The sequence below is a fragment of the Diuraphis noxia genome, unplaced genomic scaffold (genome assembly GCF_037042655.1).
Source record: "Diuraphis noxia isolate RWA-SAM2 unplaced genomic scaffold, SU_Dnox_SAM2 contig0001, whole genome shotgun sequence".
Classification (NCBI taxonomy): domain Eukaryota; kingdom Metazoa; phylum Arthropoda; class Insecta; order Hemiptera; family Aphididae; genus Diuraphis; species Diuraphis noxia.
The window spans coordinates 86,553,135-86,561,941 of record NW_028301711.1 but is presented as its reverse complement, the minus strand read 5'-3'; the positions used below and the strand labels follow the sequence as shown (position 1 = coordinate 86,561,941).

The 8,807-nt window shown below is 27.4% G+C and overlaps 1 pseudogene; it reads left to right on the top strand.

Annotated features, from left to right (window-relative positions):
* Positions 1 to 4,543: 4,543 nt before the first annotated feature.
* Positions 4,544 to 5,362, top strand: LOC149062301 (uncharacterized; annotated as a pseudogene).
* The last annotated feature ends 3,445 nt before the right edge of the window (positions 5,363 to 8,807 follow it).

Genomic DNA, 8,807 nt, shown 5'->3' with positions numbered 1-8,807 from the left:
GAAATTTAAATTATTGTTATATAGTAAGTACATATGGACAAATATATTGCGATAAAGATAAAAATTTTATTTTTATTTTTTTACTTTAGAATATGAACTTTAACTTAAATGAGAATAAATAATGATTTATTAGAATTTGTTTTCTTAAATTGTAATGATACTTAATGTAGTTAAATTTTTATAATATTTCTGTATAAACATATTAATATTTAAGTATTTTACATATATTTTAGCTCTCTATATTAACAATTACAAAAAAAATGAGTACTTTATAAATGTTAACATGTTAAAACTTTTAATCATAAAAAAAAAAATACATTTTGAAATAATTTAAGATGATTCTTCACTTTGCTCTTCATCACAACACCCAATACAAATATATTTTAAATGATCTGGACACACCCATTTGTAACAACGTTCACATGATTTTCTCGTACTTTTGTTTCTTGCTCTTCCACACAAATAACATCGACCAATTCCCTTAGGACGTTCAGACAAAATAATAGGTGTATCTTCAACGAGACCTAAAATTTTCATGCCACGACTCCTAATATGTTTTGGTAATTTTGAATTTTTAATACGTCTTTCAATATTCGGTTTCATCAGTTGTAAAGCTAATGCTTCTAAAAAGTCTGATCTTTTACATTTATTGTTGATATTGTTAAATTTATACACATTTAAAGCATTTATACATGATATATTAATTAGGTTAAAAAATATGGTAAGCGGCCAACGACGAGAATTTCTTGAAACGTCATATAGACTACACATTTGGTCTAATCTATCAACGCTATATTTAGTTTGGTTGTAAAATGTAATCATCTCTGGTTTTTGTTGATCTCCTGTGTCTTGATCGATAGAAGCGTCATTATGCAGAGTGGATAGCAGTATAACTATTTTATTTTTTTTTGGGACATATGAAGTGATTGTGCAATCTTTTTGGAAACCAAATAATGACGAATTTATTTCCCTATTTTTTGAAATTGAAAATTCTTTTGGAATACATGATTTATTTTTTCTTAAAGTCCCCACTACTGTCAATTGTTTTTCAGTTAGTAAATATTTTACCACTGGAAGTGAAGTGAACTAGTTATCCATGGTTATGTTCCTTTTAGTACCTTCCACTGGCTGAACCATTCTTTTGACAACACTTTCCGCACTATTATTCATTTTATAAGGACCATTTGGTTGTTGTCCGGCATAAACCTCCAAATTAAATGTATATGCATTTTTTACGTCTACAAGAGCAAATATTTTTATTCCGTAACGGGCAGGTTTATTTGGAATATATTGTCTGAACGAACATCTACCGCGGAAAGCAATTAATTGTTCATCTAATGTTAAATATTCACTCGGAATAAAATTATTTTGAAAATTTTGTACTAGAACTTCAAAAAGTTCCCTTATAGGAGCCAATTTATCAATTTCGCTTCTTTCTGAGCGGTTGGTAAAATCGTCAAAACGTAAATTTCTAACTAAAAATCTAAAACGTTGAACATTCATAGTTAGATACACAGCCTCAAGTCCAGTTCCCTTGGAATTATCAAATAAATTAAATATATTTTGTCTACTAGATTTAGAAACTCCTGCAAGAATTAAAATACCAATCAAAGCTTTAATTTCAACATCATAAGTTTCCCTAGCATCTCGAGCACGTTCATAATTTTCCTTCACAAAAGATAATTTTATATTTGTACTTTTGACGATAATATTTATTACAACTTCATCAAAAAAAAGAAAAAAACATTCTAAATGAGTTTTCATATTTTTTGCGGTCGATTTTGGACCAGGTAAATGAACAATTATATTATGAGAACGTGTTCGATGGGTACTAGTAGGTGCTTGCTTATTCCATCTAGTTTTATCCTTCCCCAAAAAATATTTATTTTGTAATATTGGACCAACATCATCATTACTTGACTCACTTTCAATTTCATAGTCACTATTTTCCGTATCCGTGTTTTCATTATTAATTTCTACCTGATCCTCCAACTCATCTTCACTGTCAATGTCATTTCCATTAATAAGTTCATCTTCATCTTCTTCTAGCCATTTTTCAATATCGATTGTGTTGCTCATTTTTTTTATTATTATTTTATAATTAATACATAAATAAAAACTTTGATTATAAAATAAACTGAAAAAAAAACTGGCGTGAAAGATCGCGCGGCATACACTGGTAATCCAACACACTTTGAACTCTGATAACAACGACAACTTTTGCGACCAGTATTCGGAAACAAACTAATTATATTAAGCAACATGTTATTCGAAGGTACTGAAAAGATAAGATTATTTTATTGGTTTTCAATATACGAAAAACCCATTTATTTTTAGATGGATTACAATAGTAATCCGCGCGACCTACGCAGGGTTAACAATATTAAGTCAGATTAAACGATTAGGTCAAGTTAAAATCGTCCCGGATTTCTTTTAATTTAATCTGACCACCCTAATATAGGTAGATATAGTTACTACTTACTATAATACTATGAATCATACTGTTAAAATAAACCTAAGTATTATCCTATATTATTCGTATACGAAAAATTACGTAGACAACCCACCCCACCCACCTAAAATTACAGGTGTAGCAGATGCTACACCTTTACTATAGGATAGCCGCCACTGAACTTATTAGTCTCATATGATTTCTATGTAGATATACCTAATAACTGTACAAAATGTAAATTCTGAGCGTAGCGAGAATTTTTTTTTAAGTTTTTTATACTTTCATATATATGAGTATTCATAAAATACACCAGGGGTGCAAATAATTTTACCCCCATATATAAACCCTTAATGCGCCAGTTCTCTTCATTGCTGCTTCAACTTGGCCGGGTTTCTGCTGGGTTATTATTAAATCCATCATTTGCTCGTATAGCAGAGAAAATAATCTCTAAATAGTCTAAATGGTCCAGTGAAAGCTTATAAATTAATAGAAATTTGAGCTTTCCACTTACAATAAGTTCATATAATAATTGTTTGACAATTGTTAAACATATCATCAATCCAATAAAACCAGTTTTTCAAGAACTTAGAAATATCGGCTTATGATCTTTATTTTTTAGGCTTTTTAAATATTGTATAGAATCGGATATAAACTTATGACAAAAGTCTATATCTTTAAGAAACAATGGTTTTTTATATGGTGACTTTGATTTACTAAGGAAATTGCGTGAACTTAAAAAATCAAAAATGTGATCTATTTGTCTGCAAAACGTAATGGACAATGGTTGTAAACAAACTGTAAATTATGACATATTAATACTTCCGAACAATATTGGATGCATCAGCTACACTAGAGCTAAGAGTCTGAGCAACGAGTGAGAAAAATATGAACCATTTATTGTACAGATTAAAAATTATAAGGTATATTAGTAAGATCGACACACAACATTGAACTAATTATTTATTTGGAGGATGTTGTTAAAGTGAGTTATGAGTATTTATAAATTATTTATTAAATATTTTTGAATGGCAACATAAACCTTATCTAACAAATAAACACAATGCACGAATAAAAAATATAAAACCATTTATCGCACAGATTAAAAATTAAAGATATATTAGTAATATAGACAAACAACTTATTATTTTTTTTGAGGATGTGGCACCTGATGAATGTGCCGTCTCTGGTCTAACAAAATATGCGTAACATAGAAAATACCTTAATTACTGAATAACAATTGTCTCAAATAAAATTTTTATTTTTAAGGTGATTGATTAGTTATTTTTTTTAATTTTATTTAAAAGTCTTTTATTCTTCATTTTTGTCAAAAGAATTTTTCTTTTATACTTTTTAATTGTATTTTGTAACCAATGCCGTAATCGATTTCTTGGGCTATTAAAATCACCAATAAAAAATTTTCTTTTTCTAAAATGAAACAAATTATAATTTATTATAATCCTATAAAATATTTAATAAAGGCTGATGAATGTACAATTTTTCAATTTCGGACAACCAGTTAGCTAGGTTACACGAAAACAAATTATATGAACACAAAATTATAACTTAACGAAGTGAACAGGATTTCAATAATTGCAAAATTTTATGCTACATCAGTTTTTTTATGGTGATTTTGAATTACTTAACTCGTTGACCGCCACGGGTTTTTTTACTGTGTTACTTAAATTTGCTATGAGATCTAATACTAAATCTCAACTAATTACTAAAAGTTTGTTGTGAGATTTCATATTAAATCTCACTTATAGGAATATTATAATAATGAGATCTCATTTTAGATCTCAATTATCGGTATTTTCTCGTCGGATTCTAGCTGTACAGTGTTACCACTTTAATTTGGTGTTTGTAGCATGAAAATACCGGTATTAGTTTTTTTTTTTATCAATATTTTAAAATCATTGATAAAGCAATGTTTGATACTGTTGTTATTGGTAACTGTTCATACTTTTTACTTAATTTACTTTGATACTACTAAAATATCACTATCAAAATTGAATATTTAAAGTGTTTTTGCAGTTGTTGTTGAAAGTTAACGGGTTTTCACTTTTTTTGTGTAATTTGTTGCAAAATAAAAAAATGAATGAAGAAACTATAGAAGAAATGCTAGATTCTTCATTTGATTTTGATTTTAGTTCTGATGACAGTGATAATGACCCCAATTGGGATGCTAAAAATGCTGAAATAATGTCTACAAGTAAGTTATTTTACCTTAAATTTAATAAAAGTATTTTATTAACTTAAATGTTCAATGTTCTACTGTTAAAGGTTCTACTTCTAGTAAACAATATATTAATAATGTCCGACATGTGAATGTAGTATCTATAGATGGTAATATATTTTGCTTAAACTTGTATCTATTTACTAATTATTTATAAAAATATATAATTTAGAAGGTGAATTATCTGGAGTAGATGAAATTGTTCATAGTGATGAAAATAATGATCCAAATTTTGATAAATAATATTATAATAAATAACAAATATTTGCACTATATATTTAAAATTATTTTTTTTTAGATATGGTATCTCATGTAAGTGCCTCGTGGTGGTTCTACAACAATTAATCGTGGACCAGGACGTCCAAGAATTCGTCCTAACACGAATATTGATGATCGTCAATGGAGAGAAGACGATAATTTTATTGATGATTTTGTATCCTCATGATACAAATGCAGGTATAAATCCTGATTTATTTGATACCTTAATGCATGGAACGCCGCTTGACTTTTATACGCTTATTGTGAATGATGAAATTATAAATAAAATAGTAATAGAAACAAATAAATTCGCTGCACAGCAAAAGGCTTCTAAATCATTATCACCATTTGTACGTATTAATAAATGGTTTGACACAGATGAGACAGAAATAAAACAATTATTTGGACTTTTGATTTGAACTGGTTTAGTTTCGTTGCCTTCATATGAACTATATTGGAGTAATTCTGATATATTTGCTACTAATTTTGGGCTTGTAATGAGTCGAAATCGTTTTGAAATATTATTGCAAATGTTGCATTTTTCTGATAATTCTACTACTGATAATACAAATCGCTTATACAAGCTTGGTACTGTTATGGAAGATATAATGCTTAATTCTAACAACTGTATGCAGCCATTAGAACATTTATGTATTGACGAATCCCTTGTTAAATTTATGGGTAGGCTTTCATTTAAGCAATATATAAAAAATAAGAGAGATAGATTCGGTATAAAAGAATTTAAACTATTTATTCCTCCATGTTATACCATTGCTCTTAAAGTATATGCTGGCAAAGAGGCTAGTATTGAAGAAAGTGTTGGAACAAAAATTGTTATGGAACTAGGAAATCCTTATTTTGATTGTGGAAGAACTTTATTTGTGGATAATTGGTACTCAAGTGTTGAGCTAGCCGAAAAATTAAAAACAAGACAAACACATCTAGTAGGCACTTTAAGATCAAATAGAAAATCTAATCCAAAACAAGTTGTTAAAAAAAAATTGAAAAAAGGAGAGGTTGAATCAATGAGAAGTGATTCAAATGTGTTAGTGTTAAAATGGAAGGATAAACGGGACTTATACATGATATCCACAAAACACAACAGCGAAATGGTTGAACAACACATAAAGGGAAAAATTATAAAGAAACCTAAGGTAGTGATCGATTACAATACAGGGAAGGCGTCAATTGATCTCTCTGATCAAATGAGTTCTTACTCAAACCCTCTTAGACGTAGGTAGCTTAAAGTGGTACAGGAAAGTAGCTTTAGATGGGCTCTTAAATATAGCTGTAGTTAACTCTCTTGTGTTATTTAATAAAGTTGTAAATTCAAATATATCAATAACTAATTTCCGAACTTCTTTAGTTGAACAGTTAATAAGAAAAAAACCATTTTTATAAATCCACCTACTATCAAACACAAACTAGAAAAAACTGGCAAAAGCAGATGTTTTATATGTTACTCAGTCATGTCCTCAGAAAAAGGAAGAAAATACGCCCAGTCTCACAGTCTTAAAGTACAAACTAAATGCCTAGCTTGTAACAAATATTATTGTACACAATGTTTTATCAAGGATCACAAAATTACAAAATAACTAGATAGTAGTGATCAGCAATTTATTCAAGCTGTTTTAAATAAGAATATTTTTTTATATCATCATTTACATAAATATATTTTATATTTATTGTACTATAAAAGAAAATTTATTAATATTATTTTATTATTATTATTAGTTATTTTTTGTAATTTATATTTTTTATTACATAAACTACATGAATTTTTTTGAATATTAGTTTATTGTTAATTACAAAAGTTTTAAAGTTATGTTTTCATTTGTTGTATAATTTTTATCAAAATAAAGTTATGCTTTTGGTTACTATTTTGTAATTTATAAGATAAATACCTACTTTCAGAGATTGTTTGCATAATATTATTATTATTTTTTTTTTTGTTCAAATAATGTATTATTTTAGAAATAAATAAAATTCTATTTGAGATTTAATGTTAAATCTCAATTGAAATACTATTTTATAGTGAGATTTAGTTTGAGATCTCAAGGTAATGGTCAAAATATTAGTTTTTCAAGAGGTGACATCCCCATGAGATTTAATATGAGATCTCGTCTTATATTAAGTTATAACCTAAAACAATGTTTAAGGTGAACAATTTTGAATATAAGTACAATTTTTTAATAAAATCAGACAATGTTTTGTCCACAAATTTTTTTGAGTAAACCTATGAAAAACCCCTTGGCGGTCAGGACTAGGTATGTTGAGATCTCATACAAGATCTCATGGCGGTCAACTAGTTTTAATAAAATAATAAAAATTAATTTTGAATATTTTATGGAAAACTAATTAACAAAATTATACTGCATTGATTGTGGTTCCTTTTCATCAACTGTAATGGATATCATTCCAACTCATCTGCTAGATTCTAATTAGTATTTGAATCACCTAAAACATTAGTTTATATCACAATATAAGTATAAAGTAAAGAAACCTCTAATATAAGTTATCTTTTATCATTAATTTTGAAATACAAACAAGGAACTGGAGATGGGAAATTACTATTGTCCTCAACAGTTGTAGAAGGCAAACACGCTTCTACCAGATCCTTAATAGTGTCAACTAAGGGAGATAGCTTAAAGTTAACACTAGTATTTAGATCACCTAAAACATTAATCTATATCACAATATGAGTACAAAGTAATGGAACTTCTAAAATAAATTATCTTTTATTATTCATTACTAACAAGGAACTTGAGAAGGGAAATTACTATTATCCTCAACAATTCTAGATGGCTGCAACGTTATAACTTCACCTTATATGTATTGTACCAAACATTATGTGTCTAATCAGATTTGTTGATGTTGTACTAAAATGACTTACTAAAAACGGATGGAACAGCAATTTTTTTAGTAGGTTGTCTGACTTATAGTCTGTTAATAAAAAATGACATTGAAAAATGTAATATGATTTCTTCATTATATATGTTGGTTGGAAGTTTTAAATTGATTTGATCCACAGTATTTGACGATTTTGATTAAGCGGAAATCTAAGAAAAATAAAAGGGTAAGAATTAAAATTTATATGAGTATAATTATTATACTTATATAAATTTTAATTATAATTATTACATAAACAATTATTACTTATTATTATATTCATAGACCTTATACTCATAGGCCCTGTGAAAGAAAATCTGAATCGTGATAGAGGGCGCTGATGTTGTTATGTTCATCGGTGCACGATATAAAAATTATTGTGCATACTATAAAAGCTCTATGTATAATGTGGATATACAGTTATTAGACATCAGCTGTTATTTGTTCCTAGTTTTGAAATTTTAATAATTTATATTTTATTTAATAATCTGTATTTATTTTGTATTCTATAGACTATAGGTACATTAATATATTATTATTATTTTAATAATAAAATTGCTCAATATGGTTTATAAATGCCTCCTTCCATTTTGTAAATGGGGATATAATGACCAATATTCTCCAATAAAATTGCACAAGTAAATTTAATAACAAAACTTCAGTAGATATTGTAGTAATAATAATATATAATTTCAATTGATTACAAAAAGGTTTCAAACAGATGAAGAAATTAGAACATTGTGGATGAACAAGTGTTCAATTTCAAATGTTTTGGTTTCTTATAGAATTTGTAGCAATCATTTTAAGCCACAGGATTATTTAATGAATGGTAGATTAAATCCTAGTGCTGTGCCAAGTGTGAATGTAGATGATATATTTAATACAAAGTAAGAGGCAAGAGCTATGAATTATATGAATTGTAATTTAATAATTAAAAATATTTCTACTGTAGAACTAACAGTTGTAAACGGAAAT